Raw genomic sequence first — 19,733 nt, 5'->3', positions numbered from 1 at the left:
TTATTAATTTACACAGCCCTGAATATCAAACTTTGCAAAACGACCAGGTACTATTAGATTACCCCACAATATGTTACCAGACCTATTTTAAGTCCTAATTACTTACATAAGTCTTCTTGCTTAAGACTTGGGCTTTAAGGAATTAATTGACAGCATAATCCACACATGCCACATGCTTGTCACTTATATCTAAATTATCGCTCACATGCCATATTTCCGCAAACTGCACCTGAACCCACTGTGCTCTACTGCTTATGTGACTGTTAACACCGGATCGAGTATATGACAGAGATAGGAATAGTTTCAACTCACTAGGTTATGGATTTCCACATAATAAATGCAACTGGATTGTAGAATTAACACAAGGGTGCTCCTTTCCCATGCACATACATTTGCATGCACTGCAAAATCAAATATATGTATATTGTGTCAAAATATCATGGAACAAATGGTGGCATTTGTGTTACTTTTAGCCCTGACAAAGTCATAGGGAAATTCTCCCGCTATACGACGAAACATGCGTTGGCTAAAAGAAAGTCACCTGGGGAGAGAATAAAACTCCATACCGAAGAAAATAAAATAAATCTTCTTTGTTCTTTATTAATATTGTTGAACATAACATACTGTAATTGTTCTACAGAAGCGTGTGCGTTATACATAAATTGTTATGCTTATCGATCTCAGGATTGAATCAGGGGGAGTAGGGTGTTTCTCAACCACGATTGGATGTACCGCAGGTGAAAACCACATTGTTAAATACCTATGTACTGAATGTATGAGCGCTCAACACCTCCTAAACACCTATTGCTGCTGGGTAAAGACCTGTCCCCTTTTTTATAAACCGGAATCACCTAGGCTGCCTTCAATGACTATGGAATTGGGGCACCCCCTGCAATGGCATTAGACAGGGTCAAACAATAAATAGACCAATTTTTGCTGTTGTTTAAAATCAAATCACCAGGGATGCCATCAGGGCCTGGGGCCTTTGCTTGTGCAACTAAGTTGATGCAGGTCTGGATCTCACCTCTCGTGAGAAATCCTTAGAATAGGTATGGCAAATTCTAGGGGAACTGCTCCCAAGTCAGGCAGACACAATCCTGCATATAAAAGCTCAAAATGGTCACACCATGCAGTTGTTGTAATGTTGTTGGCTGGTGAAGGTGGCCTTCATCTGTTCATGTCCCAGTCCCTCTTTGCTCTATCTTGGGCTTTTTTATAGGACCTTTTCAGGTCTCTCACTAGGACAGTGTTCTATGCAGTAAGTGCAGACGACATTTGACGTTATAACTGTCTGCACTCAGGGTTTAACCATGCACACTGCAATCTTAACCTAGATCTAGATTTCGTGGGAGGTGAGGGATCAACAAAATGCACAGCCAACTGCTCAAAGAAGCTGGGGTGGCTATATAATATCACATCCAACACTCCTGGTTGCTCGAGCTGGGCTGTGATCCCTAAAGTGCAACCTGATAATTCTTGTTTAATCCGCTGGAGATTACCCTCTTCCAGGATGACCTTTTGCCACTTAAGCCAGCAGTTATCATTGGTTGAGTGTTGTTAAATGGTCTCTAAGTTTATTAGTATTGCTTTCACTTAAATATTTAAAATTGTATATCTCTGGTTCTACTGATTGTTCTTTTGCCATTTTGATCTCAAATAATGTATTCCATTTTACGCTATTGTTCCAAATTGATGTGGGATTTTTCTTCTGTTGTGTTTTCACTTTAGTACTGTTTGAAGTGCAGCATAAATACTTACCACAGTGCCTTTAAATTAAGCCGGACTGCATTGTGCCAAGCTACCAGACTAAGTAGAGGTTAATTTGGGGTTTTCTTGAGTTTCCCCATGACAGAAATTGTGGTTGCTGCTTGAGTAGGGGTTCACATCCCTCATTCAGTAACCCAATTTCCTACAAATAGTAAACCTGACAACCCATGAATTAAACACATTCCCAATAGGTACAGGTTTGGAGTTAGAATAGTAATTCCAAACACCTAAAATGTAAACACTTTCCTGTATGGGTGTAAAGTTAGAGACCGAAGAATACATTTGAACTTCCAATTCAAATGCTTTTTTTAATGAGTATTAGATAGGAGTTGCTTACTTAATCAGCCCACAATTAAATAATTTCCCGAATAGGCTTGAGTTTGACTTTAGAGTTGTAAATCTGAAACCTTCAAAATTAGACTCATTCCCCAATGAATGTGAGTTTGGAATTATTTCCCAATAAGTGTGTGTTTGGAGTTAAACTAGTATACAGGAACTTCCCTAAATTAATTTGCATATTTAAGTTGATCATCTCAAATAGAAATAATGTTTGTGTAAGTGTGGGATTTTAGCTAAAATAGATAACATGATTTTTTAAACTCAAAATATATATGCCTACATAACTTCAGTGATGGATTTAACCCCTTGCACGCTGATGACGGAACCGCTCCGTCATCAGCTGCGGGTGCGCTGTGCTGATGACGGTTCAGAAAAGGGGGTGGTGATGAACAGAGTGTCTGAATTAAGCAGACCACTCTTACCCAGTCCAAAGATCAGGGCTTGATCCATCACCGTTATTTAGCTCACTGCCCCATCCCAGCTCAGAACCTGGCTATATGCAAATTAGGCTGTCCCTGGCCCAGTGCATCATGGGAACAGGGCAGACCAAACTACCAAGCCAATTCTTCACCAGAAAGGAGACAAGCTACCGGGGACCGGTTTCTGGCATTTCAGCCTCGTCGGCCCGGCTTGCTTGAATCCTGATGGAGCAGTGAGCAAGGGACTCATGTCTGAGTATACCCTGCCACACCCATAGTGGCCAAAAACGATTCAGAAAAGGGGGTGGTGATGAACAGAGTGTCTGAATTAAGCAGACCACTCTTACCCAGTCCAAAGATCAGGGCTTGATCCATCACCGTTATTTAGCTCACTGCCCCATCCCAGCTCAGAACCTGGCTCTATGCAAATTAGGCTGTCCCTGGCCCAGTGCATCATGGGAACAGGGCAGACCAAACTACCAAGCCAATTCTTCACCAGAAAGGAGACAAGCTAACGGGGACCGGTTTCTGGCATTTCAGCCTCGTCGGCCCGGCTTGCTTGAATCCTGATGGAGCAGTGAGCAAGGGACTCATGTCTGAGTATACCCTGCCACACCCATAGTGGCCAAAAACGATTCAGAAAAGGGGGTGGTGATGAACAGAGTGTCTGAATTAAGCAGACCACTCTTACCCAGTCCAAAGATCAGGGCTTGATCCATCACCGTTATTTAGCTCACTGCCCCATCCCAGCTCAGAACCTGGCTATATGCAAATTAGGCTGTCCCTGGCCCAGTGCATCATGGGAACAGGGCAGACCAAACTACCAAGCCAATTCTTCACCAGAAAGGAGACAAGCTACCGGGGACCGGTTTCTGGCATTTCAGCCTCGTCGGCCCGGCTTGCTTGAATCCTGATGGAGCAGTGAGCAAGGGACTCATGTCTGAGTATACCCTGCCACACCCATAGTGGCCAAAAACGATTCAGAAAAGGGGGTGGTGATGAACAGAGTGTCTGAATTAAGCAGACCACTCTTACCCAGTCCAAAGATCAGGGCTTGATCCATCACCGTTATTTAGCTCACTGCCCCATCCCAGCTCAGAACCTGGCTATATGCAAATTAGGCTGTCCCTGGCCCAGTGCATCATGGGAACAGGGCAGACCAAACTACCAAGCCAATTCTTCACCAGAAAGGAGACAAGCTACCGGGGACCGGTTTCTGGCATTTCAGCCTCGTCGGCCCGGCTTGCTTGAATCCTGATGGAGCAGTGAGCAAGGGACTCATGTCTGAGTATACCCTGCCACACCCATAGTGGCCAAAAACGATTCAGAAAAGGGGGTGGTGATGAACAGAGTGTCTGAATTAAGCAGACCACTCTTACCCAGTCCAAAGATCAGGGCTTGATCCATCACCGTTATTTAGCTCACTGCCCCATCCCAGCTCAGAACCTGGCTATATGCAAATTAGGCTGTCCCTGGCCCAGTGCATCATGGGAACAGGGCAGACCAAACTACCAAGCCAATTCTTCACCAGAAAGGAGACAAGCTACCGGGGACCGGTTTCTGGCATTTCAGCCTCGTCGGCCCGGCTTGCTTGAATCCTGATGGAGCAGTGAGCAAGGGACTCATGTCTGAGTATACCCTGCCACACCCATAGTGGCCAAAAACGATTCAGAAAAGGGGGTGGTGATGAACAGAGTGTCTGAATTAAGCAGACCACTCTTACCCAGTCCAAAGATCAGGGCTTGATCCATCACCGTTATTTAGCTCACTGCCCCATCCCAGCTCAGAACCTGGCTATATGCAAATTAGGCTGTCCCTGGCCCAGTGCATCATGGGAACAGGGCAGACCAAACTACCAAGCCAATTCTTCACCAGAAAGGAGACAAGCTACCGGGGACCGGTTTCTGGCATTTCAGCCTCGTCGGCCCGGCTTGCTTGAATCCTGATGGAGCAGTGAGCAAGGGACTCATGTCTGAGTATACCCTGCCACACCCATAGTGGCCAAAAACGATTCAGAAAAGGGGGTGGTGATGAACAGAGTGTCTGAATTAAGCAGACCACTCTTACCCCGTCCAAAGATCAGGGCTTGATCCATCACCGTTATTTAGCTCACTGCCCCATCCCAGCTCAGAACCTGGCTCTATGCAAATTAGGCTGTCCCTGGCCCAGTGCATCATGGGAACAGGGCAGACCAAACTACCAAGCCAATTCTTCACCAGAAAGGAGACAAGCTACCGGGGACCGGTTTCTGGCATTTCAGCCTCGTCGGCCCGGCTTGCTTGAATCCTGATGGAGCAGTGAGCAAGGGACTCATGTCTGAGTATACCCTGCCACACCCATAGTGGCCAAAAACGATTCAGAAAAGGGGGTGGTGATGAACAGAGTGTCTGAATTAAGCAGACCACTCTTACCCAGTCCAAAGATCAGGGCTTGATCCATCACCGTTATTTAGCTCACTGCCCCATCCCAGCTCAGAACCTGGCTATATGCAAATTAGGCTGTCCCTGGCCCAGTGCATCATGGGAACAGGGCAGACCAAACTACCAAGCCAATTCTTCACCAGAAAGGAGACAAGCTACCGGGGACCGGTTTCTGGCATTTCAGCCTCGTCAGCCCGGCTTGCTTGAATCCTGATGGAGCAGTGAGCAAGGGACTCATGTCTGAGTATACCCTGCCACACCCATAGTGGCCAAAAACGATTCAGAAAAGGGGGTGGTGATGAACAGAGTGTCTGAATTAAGCAGACCACTCTTACCCAGTCCAAAGTTCAGGGCTTGATCCATCACCGTTATTTAGCTCACTGCCCCATCCCAGCTCAGAACCTGGCTATATGCAAATTAGGCTGTCCCTGGCCCAGTGCATCATGGGAACAGGGCAGACCAAACTACCAAGCCAATTCTTCACCAGAAAGGAGACAAGCTACCGGGGACCGGTTTCTGGCATTTCAGCCTCGTCGGCCCGGCTTGCTTGAATCCTGATGGAGCAGTGAGCAAGGGACTCATGTCTGAGTATACCCTGCCACACCCATAGTGGCCAAAAACGATTCAGAAAAGGGGGTGGTGATGAACAGAGTGTCTGAATTAAGCAGACCACTCTTACCCAGTCCAAAGATCAGGGCTTGATCCATCACCGTTATTTATCTCACTGCCCCATCCCAGCTCAGAACCTGGCTATATGCAAATTAGGCTGTCCCTGGCCCAGTGCATCATGGGAACAGGGCAGACCAAACTACCAAGCCAATTCTTCACCAGAAAGGAGACAAGCTACCGGGGACCGGTTTCTGGCATTTCAGCCTCGTCGGCCCGGCTTGCTTGAATCCTGATGGAGCAGTGAGCAAGGGACTCATGTCTGAGTATACCCTGCCACACCCATAGTGGCCAAAAACGATTCAGAAAAGGGGGTGGTGATGAACAGAGTGTCTGAATTAAGCAGACCACTCTTACCCAGTCCAAAGATCAGGGCTTGATCCATCACCGTTATTTAGCTCACTGCCCCATCCCAGCTCGGAACCTGGCTATATGCAAATTAGGCTGTCCCTGGCCCAGTGCATCATGGGAACAGGGCAGACCAAACTACCAAGCCAATTCTTCACCAGAAAGGAGACAAGCTACCGGGGACCGGTTTCTGGCATTTCAGCCTCGTCGGCCCGGCTTGCTTGAATCCTGATGGAGCAGTGAGCAAGGGACTCATGTCTGAGTATACCCTGCCACACCCATAGTGGCCAAAAACGATTCAAGGATCAGGATTCAAGCAAGCGGGGCCGAAGACGGCTGAAATGCCAGAAACCGGTCCCCGGAAGCTTGTTTCCTTCCCAGTGTAAGAATTGGCTTTTGTAGTCTGGTCTGCCCTGTTCCCATGATGCACTGGGCCAGGGACAGACTAATTTGCATACAGCCAGGTTCTGAAACTGGGATGGTGCAATGAGCTAAAAAACGGTGTTGGATCTAGCCCTGATCTCTTGACTGGGTGAGAGTACTCTGCTTAATTCAGAGACTCTGTCCATCACCACCCCTTGTTGTAAATAATTTTGTCCACCCTAAGCGTGGAAGGGTATGCTCAGATGTGAGTCCCTTGCTCATTGCACCATCAGGATTCAAGCAAGCCGGGCCGAAGACGGCTGAAATGCCAGAAACCGGTCCCCGGAAGCTTGTTTCCTTCCCAGTGTAAGAATTGGCTTTTGTAGTCTGGTCTGCCCTGTTCCCATGATGCACTGGGCCAGGGACAGACTAATTTGCATACAGCCAGGTTCTGAAACTGGGATGGTGCAATGAGCTAAAAAACGGTGTTGGATCTAGCCCTGATCTCTTGACTGGGTGAGAGTACTCTGCTTAATTCAGAGACTCTGTCCGTCACCACCCCTTGTTGTAAATAATTTTGTCCACCCTAAGCGTGGAAGGGTATGCTCAGATGTGAGTCCCTTGCTCATTGCACCATCAGGATTCAAGCAAGCCGGGCCGAAGACGGCTGAAATGCCAGAAACCGGTCCCCGGAAGCTTGTTTCCTTCCCAGTGTAAGAATTGGCTTTTGTAGTCTGGTCTGCCCTGTTCCCATGATGCACTGGGCCAGGGACAGACTAATTTGCATACAGCCAGGTTCTGAAACTGGGATGGTGCAATGAGCTAAAAAACGGTGTTGGATCTAGCCCTGATCTCTTGACTGGGTGAGAGTACTCTGCTTAATTCAGAGACTCTGTCCATCACCACCCCTTGTTGTAAATAATTTTGTCCACCCTAAGCGTGGAAGGGTATGCTCAGATGTGAGTCCCTTGCTCATTGCACCATCAGGATTCAAGCAAGCCGGGCCGAAGACGGCTGAAATGCCAGAAACCGGTCCCCGGAAGCTTGTTTCCTTCCCAGTGTAAGAATTGGCTTTTGTAGTCTGGTCTGCCCTGTTCCCATGATGCACTGGGCCAGGGACAGACTAATTTGCATACAGCCAGGTTCTGAAACTGGGATGGTGCAATGAGCTAAAAAACGGTGTTGGATCTAGCCCTGATCTCTTGACTGGGTGAGAGTACTCTGCTTAATTCAGAGACTCTGTCCATCACCACCCCTTGTTGTAAATAATTTTGTCCACCCTAAGCGTGGAAGGGTATGCTCAGATGTGAGTCCCTTGCTCATTGCACCATCAGGATTCAAGCAAGCCGGGCCGAAGACGGCTGAAATGCCAGAAACCGGTCCCCGGAAGCTTGTTTCCTTCCCAGTGTAAGAATTGGCTTTTGTAGTCTGGTCTGCCCTGTTCCCATGATGCACTGGGCCAGGGACAGACTAATTTGCATACAGCCAGGTTCTGAAACTGGGATGGTGCAATGAGCTAAAAAACGGTGTTGGATCTAGCCCTGATCTCTTGACTGGGTGAGAGTACTCTGCTTAATTCAGAGACTCTGTCCATCACCACCCCTTGTTGTAAATAATTTTGTCCACCCTAAGCGTGGAAGGGTATGCTCAGATGTGAGTCCCTTGCTCATTGCACCATCAGGATTCAAGCAAGCCGGGCCGAAGACGGCTGAAATGCCAGAAACCGGTCCCCGGAAGCTTGTTTCCTTCCCAGTGTAAGATTTGGCTTTTGTAGTCTGGTCTGCCCTGTTCCCATGATGCACTGGGCCAGGGACAGACTAATTTGCATACAACCAGGTTCTGAAACTGGGATGGTGCAATGAGCTAAAAAACGGTGTTGGATCTAGCCCTGATCTCTTGACTGGGTGAGAGTACTCTGCTTAATTCAGAGACTCTGTCCATCACCACCCCTTGTTGTAAATAATTTTGTCCACCCTAAGCGTGGAAGGGTATGCTCAGATGTGAGTCCCTTGCTCATTGCACCATCAGGATTCAAGCAAGCCGGGCCGAAGACGGCTGAAATGCCAGAAACCGGTCCCCGGAAGCTTGTTTCCTTCCCAGTGTAAGAATTGGCTTTTGTAGTCTGGTCTGCCCTGTTCCCATGATGCACTGGGCCAGGGACAGACTAATTTGCATACAGCCAGGTTCTGAAACTGGGATGGTGCAATGAGCTAAAAAACGGTGTTGGATCTAGCCCTGATCTCTTGACTGGGTGAGAGTACTCTGCTTAATTCAGAGACTCTGTCCATCACCACCCCTTGTTGTAAATAATTTTGTCCACCCTAAGCGTGGAAGGGTATGCTCAGATGTGAGTCCCTTGCTCATTGCACCATCAGGATTCAAGCAAGCCGGGCCGAAGACGGCTGAAATGCCAGAAACCGGTCCCCGGAAGCTTGTTTCCTTCCCAGTGTAAGAATTGGCTTTTGTAGTCTGGTCTGCCCTGTTCCCATGATGCACTGGGCCAGGGACAGACTAATTTGCATACAGCCAGGTTCTGAAACTGGGATGGTGCAATGAGCTAAAAAACGGTGTTGGATCTAGCCCTGATCTCTTGACTGGGTGAGAGTACTCTGCTTAATTCAGAGACTCTGTCCATCACCACCCCTTGTTGTAAATAATTTTGTCCACCCTAAGCGTGGAAGGGTATGCTCAGATGTGAGTCCCTTGCTCATTGCACCATCAGGATTCAAGCAAGCCGGGCCGAAGACGGCTGAAATGCCAGAAACCGGTCCCCGGAAGCTTGTTTCCTTCCCAGTGTAAGAATTGGCTTTTGTAGTCTGGTCTGCCCTGTTCCCATGATGCACTGGGCCAGGGACAGACTAATTTGCATACAGCCAGGTTCTGAAACTGGGATGGTGCAATGAGCTAAAAAACGGTGTTGGATCTAGCCCTGATCTCTTGACTGGGTGAGAGTACTCTGCTTAATTCAGAGACTCTGTCCATCACCACCCCTTGTTGTAAATAATTTTGTCCACCCTAAGCGTGGAAGGGTATGCTCAGATGTGAGTCCCTTGCTCATTGCACCATCAGGATTCAAGCAAGCCGGGCCGAAGACGGCTGAAATGCCAGAAACCGGTCCCCGGAAGCTTGTTTCCTTCCCAGTGTAAGAATTGGCTTTTGTAGTCTGGTCTGCCCTGTTCCCATGATGCACTGGGCCAGGGACAGACTAATTTGCATACAGCCAGGTTCTGAAACTGGGATGGTGCAATGAGCTAAAAAACGGTGTTGGATCTAGCCCTGATCTCTTGACTGGGTGAGAGTACTCTGCTTAATTCAGAGACTCTGTCCATCACCACCCCTTGTTGTAAATAATTTTGTCCACCCTAAGCGTGGAAGGGTATGCTCAGATGTGAGTCCCTTGCTCATTGCACCATCAGGATTCAAGCAAGCCGGGCCGAAGACGGCTGAAATGCCAGAAACCGGTCCCCGGAAGCTTGTTTCCTTCCCAGTGTAAGAATTGGCTTTTGTAGTCTGGTCTGCCCTGTTCCCATGATGCACTGGGCCAGGGACAGACTAATTTGCATACAGCCAGGTTCTGAAACTGGGATGGTGCAATGAGCTAAAAAACGGTGTTGGATCTAGCCCTGATCTCTTGACTGGGTGAGAGTACTCTGCTTAATTCAGAGACTCTGTCCATCACCACCCCTTGTTGTAAATAGTGCTGATGACGGAGCGGTTCCGTCATGGCCCGCCCCGCTCGATAGAACGCTCATGCGCGGCGCGAATTCCGCGCCTGCGCTGAGGGTTCTATTGAGCGGGGCGGGCCATGACGTAACCGCTCCGTCATGAGCACAGCTCAACCGACGCTGGTGACGGAGCGGTTCCGTCACCAGCATGCGGCCGCTGCGCGGCCGCCGCGCCCCATAGCACTGCGGCGGAATAGCCGCCGCAGTGAAGGGGTTAAACTACTTAAAACAATATTAATCATTTTTCACCTCATAAAAACTATGTTAGAGAATAATTACTTATTTTTATATATGTAATGACACATATATATTAGTATTGAAACTATTTAAACATTTAAATAGTGTAACATTTTACAGACAAGTATTCAATTGTTTAATTAAAGATTAAAATACATTGCAAATAGTTTTTTTATCAAGGTAATATACAATACACATGTATTAAATATGTAATAATAAGACACATTTTATTTCAGTGTATATTCTGTATTAAAATTAATTTTATATTTATATTTAAATAGAAAGAATTAGGAAACATTTTAAACATTTGCATAATGTGCAATGTGCAATAAAATTGAACACAATTGTCACATAGTGGAGTCTTTACTTAATTCTAAAACTGATGCATATTTCATAGAAAATAACTTTACTTTGTTGTACAAAACAGTTATCATTTTATCAGCCAGCTTTTAAAAAACAAAATACTTGAATAATATATTCTTAAATTCTGAAAATAAAAAAGGGTATGATTTATTTAACAATGGTTATTGATACATTATAGCATTAATGTTGCAAAGATGTTTAACAATGTTAACATTTAGAGATAAAATATTTATAGAAACGAGAAGAACAGTCACCCAGGCCCTTGTCAGCAGCAGGTTGGACTATGGAAACGCCCTGTACGCAGGAGCCTTGGCCAAACTCCTGAGCCGGCTCCAACGCAACCAGAACGCCTCTGCACACCTGATCCTCGACATCCGTCGCCGCACGCACATCACACCCCACCTGAGAGACCTGCACTGGCTCCCGGTCAAAAAGAGGATTACCTTCAAGCTCCTCACCCACGCACACAAGGCACTCCACAACACCGGACCAACGTACCTCAACAGACGACTCAGCTTCTACACCCCCACCCGCCTGCTCCGCTCCGCCGACCTCGCCCTCGCTACAGTCCCCCGCTTCCGAAGAGCGACCTCAGGCGGCAGATCGTTCTCCCACCTCGCCGCCAAGACCTGGAACACCCTCCCCATCCACCTACGGCAGACCCAAGACCTGCTAACCTTCAGAAAACTCCTCAAGACCTGGCTTTTCGAGCAGTAGCAGCATTCCCCACCCCAGCACCTTGAGACCCTCACGGGTGAGTAGTGCGCTTTACAAATGATATGATTGATTGATTGATTGATAGTTTAAATACATTTTTGTATTTTAAATAATTTTTATACATAATTAGTTGAAAGATATTTTTTATTTCCATTTCACTTCCACTTTTTTATCATTAACCGTATTCTGCAGTGTTTTTTTCAGTATACAGCAATGGTCGAAGAGAGTAGTAGTTCTGGGATGCAGCTCTGCAGTTCAGGTTGGGGCAGTTCATTTTCTGACTCTTAACCAATAACACTAGGTCTGCAAAGGTTTGTTAGTTTAGCACATCATTTTGTGTTTTGTAAGTCCATTAGTGCTTAGTGTATTAGTGTATTATGCAGTGATTTTTGTGGTTATTGTATTGCTTGGAATATGCTTCTTATTTCATGCAGTATGTGTATGTATGTTGTATTTCTGGCTTTTCTGTGTGGCAATGCGTATTTTCTGATCTGTGCTGTGGTTTCTAGGTAGCAAAGCCCTTGTATTTTTTGGAAAGAGTAGCATTTTGGTAATTATTATTTTGTGGTTTTGGCAAGGTGATTGAGACAGTTTATGCCATAATTTGTGGGCTTGTGCTTGCCTACGGCTTCAGTCCGGGTAGCTATGTTCCTTTTTAAAGATGTCTATGTTAGGATATAGGGCAAGGTGTCATCTTCCAAGAGTGGTATGATAGGAGTTATGGGACCCTCCCATTGCATTAATAGTTTTGGTTTCCTGGTATAGTCTTCTGTTGTACACAATCCACCATGGTATGCTCACTTCTGTTACCACCTGTACCCTGAACCCTGCATGCATCTATTCCAAGTGTCTTCAACATAGTGCAAGAAGGTAGTTATCTGCTTGAAAAGATGGTTACTCTAGAATTAAGAGAGTTATTTTAGTAAGTGCGCACCTTCCCTTCCCTGATTCAGCACACATGTGCGTGTGGGATTCAAAGAAGAGCATTATGGACGGTGGGTTTGATCACTTTTGCTACACATGCAAGAAGACATGTATATCTGAAGCCACAGGGCTTGGCAGCAAGGTAAAGGGAATTTCATCGTACTTTGAAAAATGTTAGAATAACATGGGGAAAGGGGAGAGCATTTGAATGATATTGTGTCTTTTTTCTGTAACAAGTACTGGGCGAGCAAACAGGATGTATTGGCGGGAAAAGCTTTGGACTTTATGTTTTTAGAGCATTGGGGTTAAAGTGTGGATTTCACAACATTTTGTTTCACACAAGGGCATTGATTAGGGGAATGTAGTAGAGGGTGGGTTAGATTAATTAGTCTTTCATGATGAGGTTTCGTCCATACTATTGTATTTTCAGTTAGATTATAATTCGCGCTTCAGTCTGATTGTTTATACAGCTCTTTTTGATTAATTACAGTGCCCCTGAGGAAGAACTTAGAATAGTTCGAAATGCATTGGGCTTTCACTGTGCTGACTCAAAGGAATGTTTAAAGCAAGTATCATTGTTTAAGCATGTTTGGCGACAAATGATATCTGAAAATGCAGAATAAACATTCTAGCACCATCTGGCTGTCTCCGGAGTGACTTGATAAACTGGGATTATTTGGATTACTATACTGGTTCACTATGGATTAAGATTGATTATTGGAAGAAACATGGTTTATGCTGAGAAAAGTTTCCTCATTGCCGCTGTGCAGCAGCAGGGGCACGAATGTTGCCCCTTTGGAAGTATCATACTCTAGAATTAAGTCAATAATGTTTTTCAACCTCCATTGTTGATAAATATGTTGGGTTTAGGGTGTATTTCTATTTTAAAGGTAATTTATGTATTAGATTAGAAGTCTGTAATTAAGGTGGATCTTTGGAGATGTTATAATACAGCTTGAAAAATAGGAAATAACTGCTTTGTATTCCTGTGAGAGGATCTATTTTAAGGACTATTTGCTTGTACGAAATCCTTAACAATTTTTGAGTATAGTAATTATTAGAATTTTTTGTAGTTGATTCTATGCTTATTGGGCAATAGTGCATAAATTAGCAGACTGTTAGTGTTGTGATGATGGTCGTGGACAGTGTATATCTGTGTAAAGGTTGGTAGCCAGGATTTTAAGGTGGCATCCATTAGCCAGATAGTGCATTATGTTAGAGTTTGTACATTGTTAGCTGTGTTGAAAAGTACATTTTCTCATTATGTTCATTATCATAGACAATGAAGTTCACCATTAAGTGAGTTATTTTTAGGTGGTCATGTATACCTATCTCATCAACACCTTTTAAGGAAGAGGTGAATTGTCTTTCTGTTGTTCTGGTCCTAGTAATTAGTCATTTTAAATTTGGTATGGAGGATTATTGTCCCATGACTTATTCAGAAACTTTAGGAACATAGGACCTGATGAGTATTTTTAAGACAGTTTTGGCCCACCATCTGTCAGTGTGGCATAGATCATTTCCTCTACCATTCTGGCTGGACTGGCAAGGGTGATCATATAAAGGTGAGATTAAGTAAGTGCAAGGCATATATTGGACAGCAAATACCTATCATGAATACGTGAGATGCCAGGAGTAGTTGCCTAGCAATGGGGATGCATGATCTAAGTATCTACAAAGGATGTATGAGACAGAAGGAGCAAGTATAAGAGATATGTGAGTGGCATGTGAGTACTAACAGCAGATGTTTAAGATGGTGGGTATGAAGACCTCCAAATGATATAAAAGATGGGAGAAGCTGGTATCAACCAATGCTGTGTACTGAATAAGAGAGGATACTGACTAGGGATGTTTGATGGTTGGTGCAGTAATCTATCAAGGATGTATAGGATGGCAGAAGCAAGTAATGGCCAGGAATGTAAGCAATGGCAGAAGCAGGTACCAATCAAAGATGAGATGATGGAGAAAGCAAATACTCAGCACCAATAATAAGATGTTATAAATCGGGGCCTATATGAAGGCTGTGAGAAGTTGGGAGTAGGTACTGACCCGAGAATTATCAGGTGGCTTTTGCAAGCCCCTATCAAGGAGGATGTGTAGGATGGCCATGTCAATTCCTATAAGGAATGTGCAAAGTTGCAGGACCCTGTCTTGCCAATGCCTGGTACAGGTACTTACCATTGGTTTGTACGAGGGTGGGTGCAGGTATCTCAATTGTTGTTCTGCAGTAGTGTGAGGATAAACCTAAAAAGCATGTGAGAGATGTCTAGAGAAGGTAAACTCCTAGCAATGTTTGAAAGGTGGACTATACATAAACCTACCAGAGACATCTGTGATGGTGGGTGCAAGTACTTATCAGGTATCCAAGGTGTGATCAGTTTGGTACCCACCAGGGATGTGTGGGTTGGAGGGTTTGAAGATGGGTACCATTACCCAGTATTGTAGATATTCATCTAATGGACATAAAGCACAATAAGATAGCAGAAAGATAGTTGCAGTTGAAACAGGAGGCTCCTCTCCAGTTGTGGCTCCAAGATCTTACAGAGTCATAGCATCAGCACTGTGTGAACAGTGAGAGGGTACTGAAAAGGCAGCTATCGAATCTGGTAGTAGTAGTATTAAGTATTGCTTTGAATTATGTATTTTTTATTTTAGAATGAGGGTTGTCTTAAGGGGCTTATATACAATGCCCCTGCAGCACTTTTAGGGCGCCAGGGCATAAGTTTTGCGACACTCCGTAAGCGCAGAGTGATGTCCATTATTTACCAGGCCATGTAAAGCCACCATGCGTAGCTTTTCATGACTTTCTAAATATGAGTTAGGGCAATACCTTACACTGCGTGGAAGGGGATTTCATGGGTGTTGTTGTGGGTGTGGGTTACAACAACGCGTAAATCTGGGGAAGTGCCAAAACTAACGCCTTCTCAAGGCAGGCGCAAAAAAGAGAAATCTTTACATTTTGCAGCACACATAGAATGAGGAAAATTCCTTTTTGATTGTTTTTTAGCAGGAAGGTATCCCTCCTGTACAAAAACAATAATGCCAAAAACACTAACACCCCTGCACCATTGGCGCTCAGCTGCAGTTTGTGCACTTGCAGGGAGGACAGGAATGCACCATATCTTATATATACAGCAGATTCCTGCCCTTTTCTTTTAACGTAGGCTAGCTCAGCTAGAAGGTTTGTAGTGCTGTCCTATGCCAAAATATTGTAAATATGCCTAATGTTTTTAATGGACTGCTATGGTTTCATTTTAATAATTTTATTAACATCAAAAAGATGGCTGTTTTTCAATAACATATGTGAAGCTTTTTTTGTGCCTTACATCTTTTACATGTTCCCAGATACAGGAAAGATGTTCCATAGTGGGCCGGCTCCTTCTTAAATCCTCATAGTATTGTGGAACAGTGAGAGTCTAGGCTTTCCTGACCCTCAAGAAAAGCTTTCAAATCCAGAGATTGTAGGCAAAGCGTGAGTCTTCACCCGTCAATCCTAAACTCTTTGCCCGAATGAAGAAATACTTCCAGTAAGTAGCTTTCTGATGATTGTGTGTCAAAATAACATTAGCAAAAATATTATCTGAAAGAAATATTGTGTCCTAAATATAGTTTAAAAAATATCCCAATGGGTTATATTTTGGCGACAATATTCTGGCATCATAACCTTCTGTAATCTTCTTCTGTCCAGAGAAGCAGCCGGTCTTCGTAGTGGTTAAAGGAAACCCAACTGTGATTGACAAGTTTTACTGAGAAAAAGAAGATACATTTTCCCTCAAACTCCCATCCTTTCCTCCCAGCAAAAGTGCCTAGCAGCTTTTACAACTGGGCACTTTATGGCAAATAAGCCCAGTTTTACGCACAGGTAGGGCTCATCTTTGTCAAGATTTCTCTCCCTGACTCCCAGCTTCTTCCATGACCAGCCTCCTCTGCCCCCTCTTGAATCAATGTAACATACAACAATGTCTCTAAGGGTATTAGTTAGTTGTCAATTATAAATAGCGTAATTAATTGCTAGAAGCAGAAGAAGAAAACAGGGAGACAAAATTTCAATGTGACAACATAAATTGGGTTTTTGGTAACTCCATATATTTGTTATAAGTAAGTTCGTTTATTTAAACATGTATTAGAACAGCACTGTGTCACATTAAATGGCATGTAAACTGTGGGATCCAGTGCACAAGTGCTGGTGAAATGGTGACAACGCAAGTGGCACGTGAAGAAGTATGTACAGCGACAGGAAGGGGCGCAACAAAATAAACAAATTGGCGATGAAATGTACGTTGTAGAGATACCCAAACAATGAATGTTAATATATAGAAGGGAATTCAAGATGGGTATCCTCGAAGAGATAGCGCCCTTCATTTTCGATGTAAAAGTCAATGGCATTTCAGCCTGTTAAAGTGTTGAGGCCATCATCAGGACCATGTTACTCTTATTTGTATGACAGTGCTGTGGGTAGGAACAAGCACACTCAGTGGTTCAGAAGCACTGCAGATAACTTGGACCCCCGGCAATTACTCTAGAGCTCCTAGGGCAGGGCAATAAAACAATTGAAAGCAAAATCCTTAGGCAGTCAAATGTTCAAATTATTTAACAACTCATTTCAACAAAAACAACATAAGATAGAGGACTCAATGTGAATACAATATAACTATATTAAAACATGTATAGATTTTATTTGACTTATTTTTAAAAACGTATGAAAAAAATGCTCAGACAATTCACAAATACAACACAATATATCAATGAAACACAAATCACATAAATCACGAAGGTCAATATAATCTGGGGAGGATAAGACAAAACATCAATTCATACATATGACATAATGAAAAAAGTGGTGGCTATAAGATGGATCTTCTCAATACGCGTTTCGGCACTTAAAGCACCTTCATCAGGAGGGCCACGACCTTATCCTACAGAACAGATAAAAACCATATAAAACAAACTGAATTCTATGACATAATAGGTGCTACATTTTACACGTGTATTGCCAAAAAATCCCAGAGGTGGGTAACTTGGCCAGATTAATACCTTCACCCAGTGTTCAGAATTAATTAAGTGAATCCTATCAATGTAAGTGGTCAATGGCATGAAGTAGTGATACAGAACAGAAGAGAAGAAGAAAAAAGAAAAGAAAAAGAGGACAGGAGAAGGGAAGGGAGCAGAGGGGGGAAATCAGGGAAAAAGGGGGGAAAGAAGACGGGGGGATGTATAAATCACTGCGAATAACTATCTTTTAAAGATTAACATGTATACTTTATGTATATGAAGCAACAGGTATGTATCCATACAGATCACGTTATGCTAGAAAGTCAATGACGCAGGACCTGTGTTTGCGTGTAGAGAACAGACCGTTGCCCAAAAGTTAAATAGTGCATGAGAATTTAAAACATATATGATAAAGAATTAAATCTGTTTAGTGCTCACTTTGTATGTATATATCTTATTTTTATATTTTTCTAGCATAGAATATTTGTTTTTCTCAGTATTGGTTTTCTATGATATCTCTGCGTTGGTACTAAAATCTGAGTTTGGCGTGTGGGACTGATAAGTGGCTACACTGAAGATAGCTCGCAACTATGTCTGCGTAGCTCTGCAAAATAAAAATAGATTCAGATAAATTATATGTCCCAATTGGGACAAATGAGGTCATTTAACTTATTTATGCGGGCAAATTGATGATCAAAGAATGGCGAAGTTACCTGTGCTCGAGCTAATTTAAGCAATTGATGAAGAAAGGCGCCCTTGAACGATATTGCAGTAGATGTTTACATTCAGGAACTGAGGGGCAAAAACACCCAAGGGTATGTGCTCGTCACTCTAGGAGGTAAAGTTAATATCAAGTTGTGCGCAGTTTAAAAAAAGAGAAGAAGACAAGTGAGATTATCTGAAATTTCGATAGAAATTGGCCGTTGCTAATTGCCAGCAGGGTAATCTTACCTCGAGCCAGTGCGATCAGATTGTGTTTGTAGACACCATGCCAAAAGACGAACGTCTTCCGTGTGGAGTTTTAAAGACGGCCGGCATATCACGTGATCCCAATTTACGTGCATGCACAACGATGGAACTGAAAGACAGACTCAAAGACTAGGGTAGTTCCGAGAAGCTCGTGTTTATGAATGCTATCGATCAATTTGTAGTTAGTTCTGTATCGATAACTAAAATCGAGAAAAGCAATGAAAATCAAACATTGTTGAATAATATGGTGGTAAATCACTATTTAATCCCTGTTTATGTGTGTTGAGGGTAAATATCCAGTAAACCTCTGGTTTTCCCCTGATTTCCTCATTTCTGTTCTCATTTGAATTATTAATTTTCTCCAGGATGTGCCATTTGATGTCATCAGCAAAATGTTTGTGTTCTTAAAAGTGTTTTACCATAGGGGCATTTAATTTAGTAGTTCTAATCGCAGAACGATGTTCTGTCAGTCGTGTCACGACGGCTCTTGATGTCTCACCGACAGGGTTGCAGAAAACAGGAGAGGCTTTGGTGCGCTCATCTTGATCCTATTGAGAAGAAACAACACAAATACCTCTTAAAAGAATACAAGTTAGCAATAATTGAGGAAAAAAGGGCTTATTATGTTAATCTGACCACCTCTCTGAAATCTCCCAGAGACCTCTTTAAGATTGTAGACTCCCTCTCCGTCACCCAGGCTGTGGATCCCATAGTGGAAACTCAGGAGCTCTGTGACAGAATCTCTATTTTCTTCCACTCTAAAATTGTTGATATCTATAAATCCCTGGAACTCCTCAACCTGGAGTTGGGCTCCCCTCCTCTTCCTTCCCTCCCCGCAGTAGGGTCTGATGAACCCGGGGCTAGCCTTCTTAATTTTCCTCTTCTTACCCTGGATGGGATCAACCGGCTCCTCGATAACATCAAATCTGGCTCACCCCTGGACCCTTGCCCGCTCAAGATCCTGAAGGCATGTAGGGAAGTGGCTATCCCTCCCCTTCTAGAGGTGATGAACCTAGCAATTATAGAGGGAACTTTCCCCCTCTCTTGGAAAACGGCAGTCGTCAAACCACTTTTGAAGAAGGCTTCTCTGGACCCTGGGGTCGTGAACATTTTTTGACCTATTTCCTTATTACCTGCCCCCGCTAAAATACTTGAAGCCCATTTTAACCGCCATCTTAGTACCTACTTGGACGACTCGAGCTTGCTGGACGCTTCGCAACATGGTTTTCGAAGAGCCCATAGTACAGAATCTGCCCTTACTGTTGTCATTAATAACATCCGCTCAAAGGTCGATAAAAGCCATACCACTCTTTTGGTCCTTCTCGACCTTACGGCAGTTTTCGACACCCTGTCTCCCTCTGTCTTGATCTCTCTGCTTAGGGAGATAGGAGTTGGAGGCCCAGCCCTGAGCCTCCTGGCCTCTTTTCTCCATCAAAGAGAACAAAGGGTAAAGCTGGGTGACTTTTTGTCCCCCTCCAAACCGG

The sequence above is a fragment of the Lissotriton helveticus genome, chromosome 4_1 (assembly GCF_964261635.1).
Source record: "Lissotriton helveticus chromosome 4_1, aLisHel1.1, whole genome shotgun sequence".
NCBI lineage: Eukaryota > Metazoa > Chordata > Amphibia > Caudata > Salamandridae > Lissotriton > Lissotriton helveticus.
This window is presented reverse-complemented; position numbering follows the sequence as displayed.